Raw genomic sequence first — 15,934 nt, forward strand, 5'->3', positions numbered from 1 at the left:
AAAGAAGAAGAAGAAGAAGAAGAAGAAGAAGAAGAAGAAGAAGAAGAAGAAGAAGAAGAAGAAGAAGAAGAAGAAGAAGAAGAAGAAGAAGAACTGAATGTTAAGTGATACCCAAAGTCAACATGCTAAGGGCTTCATCAGAACAACATGATGGTAATTGGGAGGTGGAAAAACTTTTGAAAGGTGGACATTTGTGGATGAGAAATAAGTCACTCAAAGTGTACCTTTGAAAAGAATATTGGATCACTGGCTTCTCTGACTCTTCTTCTTCCCCATTTTCGCTCTCCTTGCTTCTCTATCCACACTCATACAAACAGGCCAAATTATATAAATAGCTTCACATCACACTGGCCCCTCAGAAGACTCTCCAGAGACTCCAAATAAATGGACATTGGGGATTCAGAATTTCAAAGACTTAACTGTCAAGCCAAAGTAAACTTGCCCACTAAAGTTGGTTTTATCAGGGAATTTTTTTTCTTTTTAAGTGACAAGAGTTGATTAAAATAGTCTAATGTAATCTTATCAGACCAAATTTGATCAAAATATCAACTCCACTGCAAATGTAAAGAAAACCCCAGTTGTGGAATCAACAACAACAACAACAACAAAAAAGGGAACACAAGGTTTTGTCTTTAAGCTGAAGTAAAGATGCTGCTGCTTCAGGTTCCATCATTGCAACTGTCATTATGCCTTACTTAGGATAATGAGTGCATTCTTGCTGGTGTTTCAGCCACTAAGATTCTGATATTCTATCTCCATAGAATAACCCTGAGACCTGGCCCCAATTTCCTTTTCTCCCCATGTTCCACACATTTTTCTCTTCCATTGAATTTCTTTATGTGGGGGCTCCTGTCCCCATCCTGTAATTTCAGTCTATTCATATTGACTTTGCTTTATAAGGCTGAAGAGCTTTTAATTTTTTAATCTTGTTTTCTAGAAAATATTGAAATTTTAACTTTTTGAGGTATTGTGATGTAGCTGGCATACTACTTGTCACATACACACACAGATAGACACACATATGATCACCACTACCACCCCCACCACACCACATAATTTCTGTCACATCAAGGGTTCTGCTCACCCCTCATAGCTTAGGAATGCAGCAGAAGTGAACTGAGTTGATCTGCTCATAGAAGCAGGAAACCTCTCTGGGATTTTGCCTTATTAAACAGAATAAGAGCAGCAATGTCCTTCCACTGATATCAGCAGTCGTCTTCTCTCCATAGAAGCTAGACAGTGGAAGACCTCATCACACAAGGTAGTTTGACTAACTTATCTAGTCATTGTAAATGCTTATAATCCCAGATCCAGGTCTACAAATCCACAATCACAATGTATGACTAAGGTTTTGTTGGGGGACTGTTTTGCACAGAGAAACAAGTAAAACCTCATCAGGCTCTTCCCTTCTGTTTATCTCGTTGAACATTTTCTCAATCAAAACTGTCTCTTCTCGGGTACTCTCTGATACAAACATTTTTTTTTTCTAAGAAATGATTCAGAGGGGAAAGGTTGAAAATTACTTATATTCTAGTTCTCAGAATATTCTGTGATTGTTCCTTCAGGTAGACAGTCACTCAGATGACTCTCAGTGAATCATACCTCTGTTGAATCATCTCATGTTGAGAGTTGGCAAGGAGTAGGGCTTGTTTTGGATAATAAAGGGTGTCAAGGGTCAGGGCTCAGCTCTTACTATTATACCATCTCCTCCAAGTCTCTCTCCCAGCAGACTTGAGCTGGGGCATCTTCTGCTAGCTTTTGGAACTGAGGCTGCCTTGTATGGGTGAGACAATGAGATAGTATTTGTCCAGCTGTTAAACCAGCTTATAGAAGTAGATGATGACCCCAGAAGATTAATCAGTAGGGATTAAGCACGCAACCACATTTTATAGATAGAAGAAACTAAATGTTACCTCAGGCAACTGAACCTCAAGGAGAATCTCAAGCAAAACAAAACAAAAGAAAATCAACAATAACAAACACTAGAAAGGAACATAGCCTAATAATGACCTTCAGCATTATCTCTGAGTCTGAATAAACAACGTATTAAATACCAAATTATGCTTTTACAACTGTCCTGTTAGATGCTTCTTGTTTTAAAACTGTATTTTTGCTCATTTCTTGTGCAGCAGTATAAAGTAACGCTCATCCCATATACTGGGAAGAATCTGGGACAAAATAAATAAGTAAATAAATAAATAAAAGCATGGTTAAAAATTTCAAAGTTCTCTCCACAGTTCTAAATTAATTTATATACAAATTCTTTTTCTTTTTAACCTTGCAATCAGGCTACAGAAGCATTGCTGTTTGTAGAAATTATTTTTTTTCTCAATGAGAAGTAATTTAAGCCAACAGAAAGCTTAAAGAGATATTTATGGAGATGAACATTAGCAGAGCCTTGCAAAGAGGTATGTTATGCTACCCAAATTTTCCTTGCTGTGACAAATCACCTGAAACAGAAATCATCTTAAAGAAGTAAGATATACTTTCTGAAAGTAAGATATTCTTTACTGAAAGTAAGAATATTTTAAGATTCATTACAATTCCCATTGATGTTTCTTTGGCTGTATTATAGTGTGGCAGATCATAGGTTACTCTATAGGTAACATGGATAGAACCTTCATCCCATGGGCCAGGAAACAATGACAAAGAAAGGGAGGCACCAATGAATCAGGGTCCAAAGATTCATCATCAGGGACTAAGTAATCAACAAGAAGCTTCATAAGGGCATCAGAAATCCAAATTATAGCTAATGCTCATGTTCAAGCAGAGCACGTGTACTGCACATTCTACAATGTTTTACTTTGACTGTGGAGCTTGATATAAGTTGATCAGATTTTAGAAATGTTTAGCAAAACTAAGTGGTGAATGATGGTACCATGGCAGCTGATGGAAGAAGAAAATGCTGTTAGGATGAAATTTCCCACCAATATCACTGGCGCTGGAGGAGAACAGAGATTAGTGGAGGGACGGTTTCACTGCTATCTTGTGAAATTGACTTTATTTCCCATAACAGACCTTCTAGATTTAACTATACCATTGCCCAAATTAAACTGTAATTAAGAAATCCTTCCAGAGACATGTATGGCTCTCACCATATACTTCATTTAATTACCATTTAATGAACTTCTACTCAGTGCTAATATTGCTGATAAAGCAGTGGATACAACTTACGGAATCTCGCAAACACATTGGGCTTAAGGTTCTAATGGGGGACACAGAGAAGGAAATGGTCAATTGAAATACAGGATGAGGAACATTCAAATGCTCTCAGAACACCAAAGCAGATCCTGCATACTATGGAAGAGGTTCTGGGAACGTTCTACAAAAGTCACTAATGGTTATTTATGAACTGGGACACGTGCCAAGTTTGTAGCACTCTAACACGGGAGCATGTACCAAAATTTAGCACTGTGTTTTGTGAGCATTTGAAGCATGGGATCTATGGACTAGTTGCAATCCTCATCTGTTTTTCATAGAGCATTCCTTTGAAGACGTAACTGAAGGTGAAAGAAGGTCTTCCTTCCTTCCTTCCTTCCTTCCTTCCTTCCTTCGTTCCTTCCTTCCTTCCTTCCTTCCTTCCTTCTTCTCTTTCTTTCTTCATTTTTCTCCTCATGAATACATTACTAAGTTGAAAACCAGACATAATTACCAATCCAACTGATTCTAAAAGAACATACAATCATACATTTAATAAATACTAAAATGATAGCCTACAACAAAATATGCTAAATAATAGGGTGAGTAGAAGTAGACCCATTGTCCAATTTTTTCCAGTGGAGCTATTACCTCAACCAGTACTTACAAAGAATCTTTTGTTCTGCAACATCACTTCAGATTCTCTATTCATGATGTTATGAATACCTGTCTCCTGGTTGCCTCAGATTTTGCATCAATGTGGTTTTAGTACAAGTTTTCGAGAATGAGGCTCTGATTTCAGTCTGTCTGGGAACTAGATTCCTATTTCTCTCCTTGACTAGTCTCACTGATCATATATAAGACATTGTGTTCTGTCTTAACTTGAACTGCATCCTACTTTGATTCTATTCATCATGTATTCTCCTGATTTTTTTTAAAAAGTATATGTCTCTTTGTTAGGTGGGTCCAAGTGATTGTCACCTAGCCTGATTATAAAAGTGCTTTGAAAAGAGACATGTGTTACTGAGATGGCTACGGTTTGTCCTACGTAGAGTGCTATGCCAAGGCCTTGTTTAAGAATCACCCTGTGACCCCGTTCTCTGTAGCCATACTTCATAGGAATTCTTCTCCTTTGTCAGATGCTAGGCTAAGAATATCTTGCCTTGTTCAGGATTTACATTGCTTTGAAAATAGCACAGATAATGTTTTTCTTCTCTCTAAATTGTTCAAAGAAGCTATGCCCTTTCCTAAATCAGAAAAAAAAAGATAAATTAAAAAAAAGTTATTTACTCTAACAAATAAATATTTTAAGAATTATTTTCACCATATGCCTACCTGATGATACATAGTTACATTTTACAATAAAATCTTCATCAGCACTCAATTTTTCTTTATATAAAGTCAGAAAATGTACATTGGTCATATGTCTACTTTTTCCTTTCTCCAATTTATCTAATTTCTTAGGTTATGGGAGATTAGTATTAAATGTTTTTGTTTACACATGCATGCACACACCCACACACACCTACCCACAGACATACACACCCATACACACACACACACACACACACACACACACACACACACACTTAACCTGATGCATGATATTATAACATGAGCATTGTATGACCTTCTGAGAGGTTTATGTCTTACTATCAGAAGCCTAATTTGTTTATCTGCTTAAGAAGATGAAAAGTGATATTCATCTATTTTCATACTAAGAAAAGATTTTGAATTAATGCAGAGTAGTTCTCCTTAGTATAAAGTCACCTCTGGGTAAAATAATCCTCACTGCTTCTCTTGATTTAGTGGATATAATGGTATCCTCCACCTATGATAAAGTTTTTAAACATAAGTTGATCTTCCATCAGAATGTTATAGTAATTAAATTAATATAAGTTAGGAAGATTAAGTTTCACAATTAATGATACCTTTTGTTGCTGTTATTCAGTGAAGAGAGTATCATTTTGTATCTTAGGCTATTGTGGACTTCACCATGTAGCTTATTGAACCCATGACCATGCTGTTGCCTCAGCCTCTCTTCCATGAGCTAAGATCACTGACAAGAGTTTCCTGTCTGAATTTTTAATGTTACTTTTTCACACATTTGACCACCAAGTAAAGTTTCTCATTTCTGAAGGCATCATTACTTGACAGCTCTCTCTAGCAGGTCTTTATTGCCTTTCAATTCTAAATTGCCTGAACATGACTGCAATTCCTAACTATCAATTTCCGTCTGGACACCTGGCCATCTAAGCCTCTCAGACTTCTTCAAAGCCACCAGTTACCTTCTTTCAATTTAAAGTACAGTTTTCTTCATTCATTCCTATATTTTGAGACTGTTTTTGTCTTTCTTATGTTTGACCTCCTCAATCTCAATTACATTTTCAGTTGCAGCACTTGCAGTTTTAACTTACTTCAAGTCTTATAATAACCCATTCTACTTCAATCACAGACTCCCTACATCTTCATAGTCTTTCCTATCTATGCAATCCAAATTTCCATTGCTATACCTGTAAAAAGATTTACAAAGATACATTGCTAGCGTTTTGCTGTAGTTTATGTTTTACCAGTGTAAGTCTTATTTAAGCACATGTGTTTTATAATTATCCAGCAATTCACATATAATTAGAAGAAAACATTTATAGATATTAAACATTTTGACAAAATGTTTTGTACGGACACCTTGGACTGGAATTCAAAGCTATCTTGGGACCCATGTAGCCAATGAGCAGACATAGGTGATAGCTTCAAGAAAATCTGAGACTTCATAGTATGTTCTATTTTCTGTCTTTAAGTCTATTTCTTCTTCCTTTTCAAAATTTTTCATTTGCAGCCTTTCATACTTTGTTCACACATTCAAGACATTGAGTGTGTCAGATTGATATGAGTATGTTGATATAGTGAATCTGGTAGTAACTAGAAAAGAGAAAAAGACAGAGAGAAGGGTGGGAGGAAAGAAAGAAGAGAGGAAGAGGGATTGAGGGTGAGAGGGAGTATGCTGGTATGCATTTCTTTGTGTGTGTGTGTGTGTGTGTGTGTGTGTGTGTGTGTGTGTGTGTGTTTGTATGTACACACAATTCAGTTAAATGGAAAAATGTTAATTTTTCAGGAAAATGGGCACATTCAGAATGTGTAACTTTAAGTGTGCTGTGTCATACAATTTCAGAAAGAGTGGAACAGTCAGAGGGTGGACAGGGAGGAGGATACAGTCTAGACTGTAAAAAAAAGAGATTAAATAAAAAATATCTTAAATAAATAAAAAGAGAAAGATTTATATTGTCTCACTCAGTAGTAATATGTGTATATGCAAATAGACATTTACATTTGAGTTCAGTATAACATGAAGGAAAGAGAATAATAAAGGTGAAAAATAAGGGAATAAGGAAAAGTATAAATCAGGTAATAAATTTATGGCAGAAAATGAGATATAAAGCTAATTGTCTTCTTAGATTTAATTTTATAGTGTCAGTGGTGGGTAAATGTATACAGTATTTTTTGATTGTAAAAGTGTAACATTGGCAGTAAGGCTTCTCAGCTTCCATTCTGAATGTTAGGAGACTCTGTCTTTGCTTAATTTGTTACATTGTGTTTTTGTTTAGTCAGATGATTTTTAAGAATAGAACTTATAAAATAATAATTATAATAATTATAATTATAATGATAATGTGAAGTACAGTAAGGAACAGCTCCTGATGGGATGTCAACTTCTGCCCTCCACATGTTCACCTCTGAATACATAAACTTACACATGAACATATGACAAACAAATAATAATTACTCAAACCAAGATTAATGGTTTGATTTTTCATGTGCTAGCCTGTCTCATCCTCTCCAATCTGCTAGTATATGTATTTTATTATTACAAATTCTTAACTTCCCATTGTTCTATCTGCCCCTTTCATCCACAATGATAAAACACTGTATATATGGGCAGTGATGTGTCATGTCTAATTTTATTTTGCTCCTGTTGGGTGTCAAAATTTCTATGTATTTGAATCTAACATTAGTGTATAAGTGGATGAACTCATATTGAAATGCTATACAGCAGTTGTAGAAGTTCTGTCTTCCCTGCATTTGTTTGTGTTTACTTTATTACGGCAACTGAAAAAAAAGAGACTACACTGAAATGAAAATGAGTGTTGGCTAGATTTTGTCAACCTGATAGTACCAAGATTCAAGTGGGAAAATATAACGTTAATCGAGGAAATGTCTGCACTAGATTGTCCTGTGAGAGTTGTCTTGATTTCTGATTGACATGGAAGTGTCAATCCCAGTATGCCTGGTGGGTATCCTGGGTTACAAAGTAAAGCACGATGATCAATCAGTGGAAAGAAGGGAGTGAACAGCATTGCCCAGTGATCACTTCTTTAATCCCTTCCTCCAGGTCCATGGCCTGAGCTTCTACCCTTGGTTCCCTGGTGATGAACTGGACACTAGAAGCCAAATATGCTGCTTTTTCCCAAGTTGCTTTCTGTCGAGTTATCACAGTGACAAAATTCAAAACTACATTCCTCTCTATTCTTGAGGATTTATCTATGCTCTTGGCTATCGCCCATAATTTAAAACGAATTTATAAGATGAGACAACTAATAATACTAGTTGGATGAAAATGAAGAATCTTTGAGTTTTCCCTGTTCCTCTGATAGGTCAGATTAAGTTAAATAGTCCAAGTCAATCCTTCATCTGGTCTCCTTTGGGAAACATTGCTCATTTTGTAAAACCACATCAAGCTACTTTGTCATAAACCATCTACTGCATTTTGCAATCAAAGGCCCTAACAAGCTTACAGCCAAGAAGCCACTTGTGGCTAGTTATAACCTGTTACATAGAACAACTTCTTCCAAGCAGCCCCTATTTTGATAGATTGACATTAATTTTTAATTCCTCTCCATGTTTTTGTTCCTTTCTGCTAAACTAGCAGGCTTTCTCTGAATCCATTGTGATTTGTCACGCCAGCTTTTCCTTTATATTTATCAGATGCCCTTCAGTATAAACTGTGTATTATTGATAATTTTTTCTATCTGTGTTTAAATACTCAATAGGTTGTTTTAGAACTATTCTGATTTCTCAAGGATACATAAGTCACTTATTATTTATGATCCCTGAGTACTTTTGGCAACACAATATATTATAAGTATTTATATTCAACATTGTCTGGCCTTCTAGTTCAACAGCTGGTTCAGAGCAGATGGTCTGTCCTGTTCATTGAATACCTTAAAAGTCTATGATGTGTCATCTAGCCTTAAACAATTGGAGGAATGAATCACAGCTCTTAGATATAAAGAATAATTATGACTGAAATATTAGATAGTTCTTCCATGTTTCACAATTTGCTTACCACACTGTATCTTTAAGATACAAACTTATGAAAGAGGACTATTTTTATCTATAGTTGTGACACTTTTGGCAAAAGTGTAGATACCTGTAGATGTTTCATTGATGCAAAAGAAATAAAAAAAAAATCTTCACAATGCTGTCTGTCTGTATGAAGTCATTTAAAAAATAAAAATTCTTATGCTTTCTCTAAGTTTATTAACTATATGGAACAGCTCAATTTAAAAGGCAGCTTAATTTCATCAACCTCATCATCTAGATGAACTAATATGCTTTTGAAAATAGAATAGTGTGATATAAATAAAATAAGGTAAATTTAGGTGACAATTCATTTAGAATTTTATGTATATGTGATTTACTATATTAAATAATTTGGGTCTTGATTTATGTATTTTAGAGTCATCAGAGTACATATATACAGTAAGAAGTATTATCTACCACTAACATTCATTAAAGTCACTGCTTTCAGTGTAATTAGTATAATTAATTCAAATATTAGGAATTGTTATACTATATAAGAGTTACATGATTGTAAAATCTGTGTTTAAGAAGGTCTCATGGTCAAGCCCTCCTCTCCCCAGAGAGAGAGATTTTTCACATACAGACAAACATATAAACATACACAGATACACACAAAACACTATCAAGCATGTAGGGAACAGTAAAAATACTAGCAAGAGGCAAAACTAATTAAGCTTTGACTATATGTAGCTGAGCTCTTCAGCAAGTATAAGATCAGTGCACACAACTTAAGGAACACAATTTTAAGGACCACCCTTGGAGTAGGCATTTTGCCCTCATCTTTATGTGAAAACATAGAGAATATAAATGTGCGAGAGAAGCAATTTTAGTCAAATTGTCTGGTAGCAGAACGGGTCTAACCACAGTGCATGCAAACACAAAAGCATGTAGGACCACACTGCAATTTTCACACTTGGCTGACCATAATAACCCTTTCCTATCCTGATTAGATTGTTTCCTGTATTTCAACTCAAGGAAAGTTTGTGGAACTTAATTTTATACCATACCCCTGTCAATCATGGCAGATTTTTATTCTCCTTTCACTCACATTTCAGCCCACTGTTTTATATGACTGGCTTGCCCTAAGAATATCTCCACTCAGTTCTAGGAATACTGATTTCCCCATTGACACAATGCTATGGATACACAATCACATGTTTTGAAGTATGCTCTCTCACGTCAGACGAACAAAGATTTGTGAATACTGTGGTCAGGATGACCATCTCACCTTAGTTACCTCCTAGCTAAATAAATAAATAATTAAGCAAACTTAATATAACAAATAAATAACATAAACTAGCTAACTCTTTCTTTTCAGTAGAATTTGACACAAAGAGCGCTTTGATCTCAATTTATGCTGTCTTCATCACAAACCTTATAAAAATAAATTTGGAGATGCTATTAGGTGAAGATAACCAAGGCCGGGTGCCTCCTAAAACTTCTGGCAAAGCACCAACTCAGTTATTCCCCTGTCTCATCCTACCTTCCTCCTCTAGTCTCCTGGCAACTCTTTTTGAAACTGAGAAGAGAAAGTCCTCATCATTCTCTCAAATCTGAAAGTTCAAAGTTTGTGCTAGGATGCTCCATCTAAGATGAGAAGAAGCAGATAAAAAAATCACAATCTTGGTTGGGCAGTGGTGGCTCATGCATTTAATCCCAGCACTTGGGAGGCAGAGACAGGCAGATTTCTGAGTTCAAGGCCAGTCTGTATCTCAAAAAACCAAAAAAAAAAAAAAATTGTAAAAATTGTTTTTATAGTGTTAAACTACTTGGTAAAGAGCCAACAGACCTCTATATCACGTGTTAGGGACTGTGATCTCACAGTGAAATCTCAGTCTAGGAAAGAGTCCTCAGTGAAATGCATATTCATTTAGAGAGAAAATGTGTATGTTGGCATTAGTTNAAACAAACAAAAAAAAAACCAACCAAACACAAAAACAAAAACCCCACAATTTTAGCTATTGAATTTCTTTGGTACTCAATTCTATATATATTTCACATATGGGCTCTACTAAAGATAATAGAATGATGGTTATTATTTTGAAATATTAACTATTTACCTAAAGTGAAATGTTTTGTGTTTAATCATTATAAGCTTGAATTATTCCATAATTTGCATGCATATCATAGAAAAGCTCTTCATTGGCTAATTGAGTGGTCCCATCCAACACAGTTTCTTCAACTGATATGTTCTATGTACAGGTTGATTTTTCTCTCATGAAGTTGCATTTCACACAGCCTTTTCTTTAAAATCTGCAAACAAATTTGATAGCTATTAAATATTAGAGTTAAATAAAATTATCTGAACTATTAATAGAATTCTCACTACCAATAGATTCTAAGTTGCATATTTTTTATATTTTAGAAATGGCACTACTACTTGAAAGATACATTTTTGTCAATACAAAAGAAAAGGGTCCCAAGTGCTTTATTGTCTATTTGTGTAACTCAATCCTACCCAAAGCAAAAGAACTATTAACTCAGTGTATTTTACTACTAAGTGCTCTGTGTTATAAATACAGCAACGACTTGCCAGAGATTCCTGATGATCATACAATTCTTTGCATGAGAAATGTTTTGGAATTTGCCACATTGCAGTGAAAACATGTAGTGTCAAATGCTCATTTTAACATACTTGGGAGATCCATTAAAAATCTGAATAAAATATTTGGAAATCTGTTTTGGAGTCCAGTATCTTAGTATTTAGATGGAAGCGTCAAAAAATATAAATGGGGCTGTCTCCCAACTTTCATCTCTCATTTTCTAGACAGCTCTAAGAAGTTTCCTCACCATATTTTAATAGAAATACTGTATTTTTGGACTTTAGAGATGAAACCTTGCCAGATAAAAACAAAGAAAAGGTATCATTCTCTTCTAGATTCCTTGGCTATACATAATATGTACATAAAATTGTCCTTGGCCAACTACCCATGTCAAAAATATTAATCCAGAATTCCTCCTGTCAAACAGAAATACAGGGACAAAGAGTGGAGCAGAAACTGAATGAAATGCCATCCAGAGACTGCCCCACCTGGGGATCCATCCCATCTGCTGACACCGAACCCAGATGCTATTGCTGATGCCAAGAAGTGCTTACTGATAGAAGCCCTGTATAGCTGTCCCCTGAGAGGCTTTGCCAGAGCTGGATCATTATAGATGTTGGTGTGCACAGCCAAACATTGAACTGTGTGTGGGGACACCCATGGGGAAGTGAGGGCAAGGACTATAGTGGTTTACAACACCATAGTAAGAACAACAATATCAACAAACCAGACATCCCCCCCCCCACACCTCCGAGCTCCCAGAGACTAAACCATCAACCAAAGAGTACACAGGGTGGTGGTGGGACCCATGGCTTCAGTTGGATATGTGGAGGATTGCCTTATCTGGCATCACTGGGAGGGGAGCCCCTTGTTCCAGTGGAGGTATGATGACCTAGGATAGGGGAACACTAGGCCACTGAGACAGGATTGGGTGGGCAGGTCGAGCAACACCCTCGTAGAGGCAGGGTAGGGAGGAGGGGATAGGGGGCTTGTGAGGGGAAAACTGGGGATAACATTTGAGATATAGATAAATAAAATAACCAATAAGGAAACAATAAAAGAAATATCCTTGGCACAGAGTAGAAAAAGAGTTCACACTTGGTTACATAGCTAAACCTGTGAAAAGAGAGTGATAGATGAATTGATTGGTTGATTGATTATCTGACATTTGTAAGCCGAAGCCCCTTCCATTATTGGTTTACTGGAAGGATGAGCTTTGAGACAATGTTACAATTCCTACTATAAATGACAAATTCTTTTTATTTAGATGTGCAATATTTTAATCAGAGATTGGTTTTAAAAGCAAATGTTTGTTTTCCATAAAACACATGAGTTAAATTTAGAAACATGCATAATTATTGTTTATTACACGAATATGTAAGATTTCAAAATACTACAACATCAAAGTAAGGAATCACCAGACTACCTATACTTTGCCTAAGTAAAGAACTGGCTAAAATGCCTAAAATTAATGGGACATTTAAGAGCCTGAACTAAGAAGTTAGAAAACTAAACAATGCTGTGCATTCTGATGGCAATGTTTGCATTAAAGTGTACAAGAGAATAAAAAAGAGAGTGTCTATTAAACTAGATACATTGTAACAAAGGGAAGTCTTTTTCAAGTGTGATAACTCCTTCCCTGGGGATCTGGTAAATGCAGAGACCTGCACAGGATATTGCCTGTTCCTCTCCATGCCTTCTAGCTCTTTTGAAGTCCTTTGTGATTGTTAACTTAGCATGCTGAATACAAAGAACTTAAGATAATAGAGAAGTACACTAAAAAATATGAAGTCCTAATAATGACCTAACTCAGACAGAAGAAGTATTTATGTATTAAAAAACATTACCAATCCACATGGCATCTTTCACCCATGTTTCTTGCACAGGGATACTGTCCTCAGAAGTTGTGTGGAAAAGCGAATTGCTGTGATCCTACTGATATGTTCTCTTAAGAGAAGATAATAAGATAATAAAATGTACAAGGCTTCAGTTCATGAAGTGCATCAACTGACAAGTCACATCCTAGGATGGACTTTTTTTTTTTTTTTTTTAGCATGGACTTCCTAAAAAGAAACTAGGAGATCAGCTACATATCGTGGTATTTACAACCAGTACAGTGCAGTTGTGTGTAGAGGAGCTAAAACTGAGATAAATAAACGCTCTCCGCTCTCCCATATACAGCAAAATACAACTTTAATGTTTAGACTACTCACTGAGTGAGAAAGATTCTATCAAATGTGGGCAGAAGGATGCAAATAGCATTTGGGAGAATTAATTGTTTCTTAGTCAAGATTGATTGTATGGGAGTACAAACATCCAAACAGCATTTATACTTGTGGCTTATACAGTTCTTTTTTAAAGTACTTAAGGAAAAAGAAAGAAATTCAATCTTCATTTCCAAATAATGTATCCTTACACTTCAAATTCACAGCCCTAAACTTTCATAATCTTAATTTCAAATCTTTTCAAATTCAGTGGGTTTGAAATCCACAGGATTGACAAATACTGGCTTTCCCTGAGAAAGGAGAACTCCCAGTAAATACTTAGAAACTTTTTGAAGTTTAATTGATTCCATATTGTTTGAACTGAGACAAAAAGCTCCTTACCTTAGATTGTGTTAATGTACATTGGACACTATAAAGCTTAGAGTTGTTCAGACTTGAGTAGAATAAAAGACAAATCGAACAACAGTAATGTCAAGAGCTGCCAAACAGGACCAGGCTAGCAGGAGACAGAGAAGTGAGACATTGCTGAGAACCCCCTGCTGTCTTTCAGCACAACTTGAACACCTCAGGTCCTGATTTATAATTATTAACATTACTGGTTCAAAAAGACAGGGTAGATAGTCTATGATTAATAGTAATAATAATAATAATAAAAATAATAATAATAAATCCAAAGAGCACAAGGCCATCAAACCTAATGGAGTCGTCATTATTCAAAAGTTTATTATACTTGAGTGACAGAAAGCCTTTAAAATAAAAAGCATGTTAAATTCAGTTACACATATTTACATTTTTAGCCTTTCATAATGAAAACCTTATTTAACTTAAAAAGTCTATTTTACATCATAATAACAGATATCTGAAGAGTGAAATATATTCTTTGAATTCTCTGGGGAGCTTCAGAACATTCCCAGTCAATTAAAAGCTCTTTAGCCTTTTTAAAAAAGATTCCTGTTAGATTCAATCTCTTATATCCAGAGCAGTTCAGTATCTGTAAACATCTGTCTTGCTATAACATAAAAACAAGATCTTCGGATGAAAATATCAATACTGAGAAATGATTACAGCATACAAAGCTCTTCGCTCTTCACAACTGTATATACACAAACGCGTTCTCACCTGGACTCCCAAAAGCAGTGAGTGAAATAAAGTTCTTATCAGAGGAAAAATAGACTACATTGTTCCTTAAAATCATTTTGGCTTTCACAGAAAGTGAGTCAGGTTAATTTCCAAAGCTGAACCTGCATGCTTACTTTGTAAATGCTTTTATTTGGTGGCTAAGCACAACTTTAGAAAAACTGTCCCAAAGAACTATCATTTAACAATTAGGAACTGGGCAATCATTTAAAACATATAACAGTATTGGTTTGACTACTTCAAATCCTCTTACCATTAACAAAGTTGGAAGAAATGAAGCTGAATGGTATTCAGACACGTAAGTACTTAAAACACATTTAAAACACAACAGTCCTGTGGTACCACTAACTCCTTTTTCTAAAGAAAAGCTGAAATACCTGCTATCCATTTCCTACTACAGGTTAGTTTGCCAGGTACACATTAGCACCTCTTTTCCATCCCTCCGGATACATCTGTGCCTCCCTTTAACGATGCTAAACACTGCTTTGATTAAAAGCTCACCAGATAGTAACCGTGCTCAGTCTTTGCACTCCTCTCTCCGTTAACATCTCCACCTCTCTTTCGAATGAGAAGGTAAACGGAACAGGCGCTTACCGGAGACAGAGAAAAACAATTCGTTCAGCTAGATCCAACAGTGCTCTGTGCAGTCTGGCAGCATGAGTGATCCTTGGGCCTCACACAAAAGCAAGATAATTGGCTCTCAATGAGGACATGTAAACATCCATCATAATGGCACTCCGGCTGAAACTGAACGCTGCCTCAGCTGTTCTGTGTACTCCGACTGGAAGATGATGTCACAAACATCAACTGGGTGTACTCTCATTGGCTTCTGTTACCTGGAATCATATCTTAACCCTAAACTGTCAGCTGAAAAGCGAAACGCTTCCCTCTTGCTATTATTTCTGCTGAAAAGAAGGACGCGGAGTCTAAATAAGTTATTGGAGGATGACATACTGAAAATGCCCTCCAAGTAGGCTAAGACCTATTTGCATACTTAATTACTTAGGATTTGTGAGGAATTTTATTCCTCAAGTGCACTTTTTTTTTAAAAAAATATTACTTTAAAAAGGTGATTCACTGGAGAAACAGCTAAGAAAATGATCAGAGTAATCACATCAGGAATTTAATTTTTAGAAGAATCCTTTGAATTGATTTTATAGTATGAAGCAATTAAATTTAAGAAAGTTAAGAAAAACTATAATGTGGATAACTGAGCAATCAATTTGTCCACAAAAATATCTGTAGTTATAAAAAGAAAAATGCTAATGGATTTTATTCTCTGAATATTTAACAAGAACTTCAAAATGTGTGCAGCAAACCTTAAATTCTGTGATATTAAAAGTAATAACATTACAAAATGATATTAAATATTGGCTTTCAAAATGAGTAATTTAAAAGTCACTGGATTTCTAGACAATTCAATTTCAGTAATTGAAAGCTACCTTATAATATAGTACTATTCTATTTTTTTCAACACAAATGTGGACGAAATATCCATGTCTTACTATCTTAGCAAAAGCCCTATATTTCTCC

At 35.6% G+C, this 15,934-nt stretch overlaps 1 protein-coding gene across 2 annotated transcripts in view; it reads right to left on the reverse strand.

Annotated features, from left to right (window-relative positions):
- Mgat4c (MGAT4 family member C) overlaps positions 1 to 15,934 on the reverse strand; it is a 660,796-nt gene that overhangs the window by 206,869 nt on the left and 437,993 nt on the right. The gene's annotated exons all lie outside the window — the stretch shown is intronic.

This window comes from Mus pahari, chromosome 9 (genome assembly GCF_900095145.1).
Source record: "Mus pahari chromosome 9, PAHARI_EIJ_v1.1, whole genome shotgun sequence".
Taxonomy (NCBI): Eukaryota; Metazoa; Chordata; class Mammalia; order Rodentia; family Muridae; genus Mus; species Mus pahari.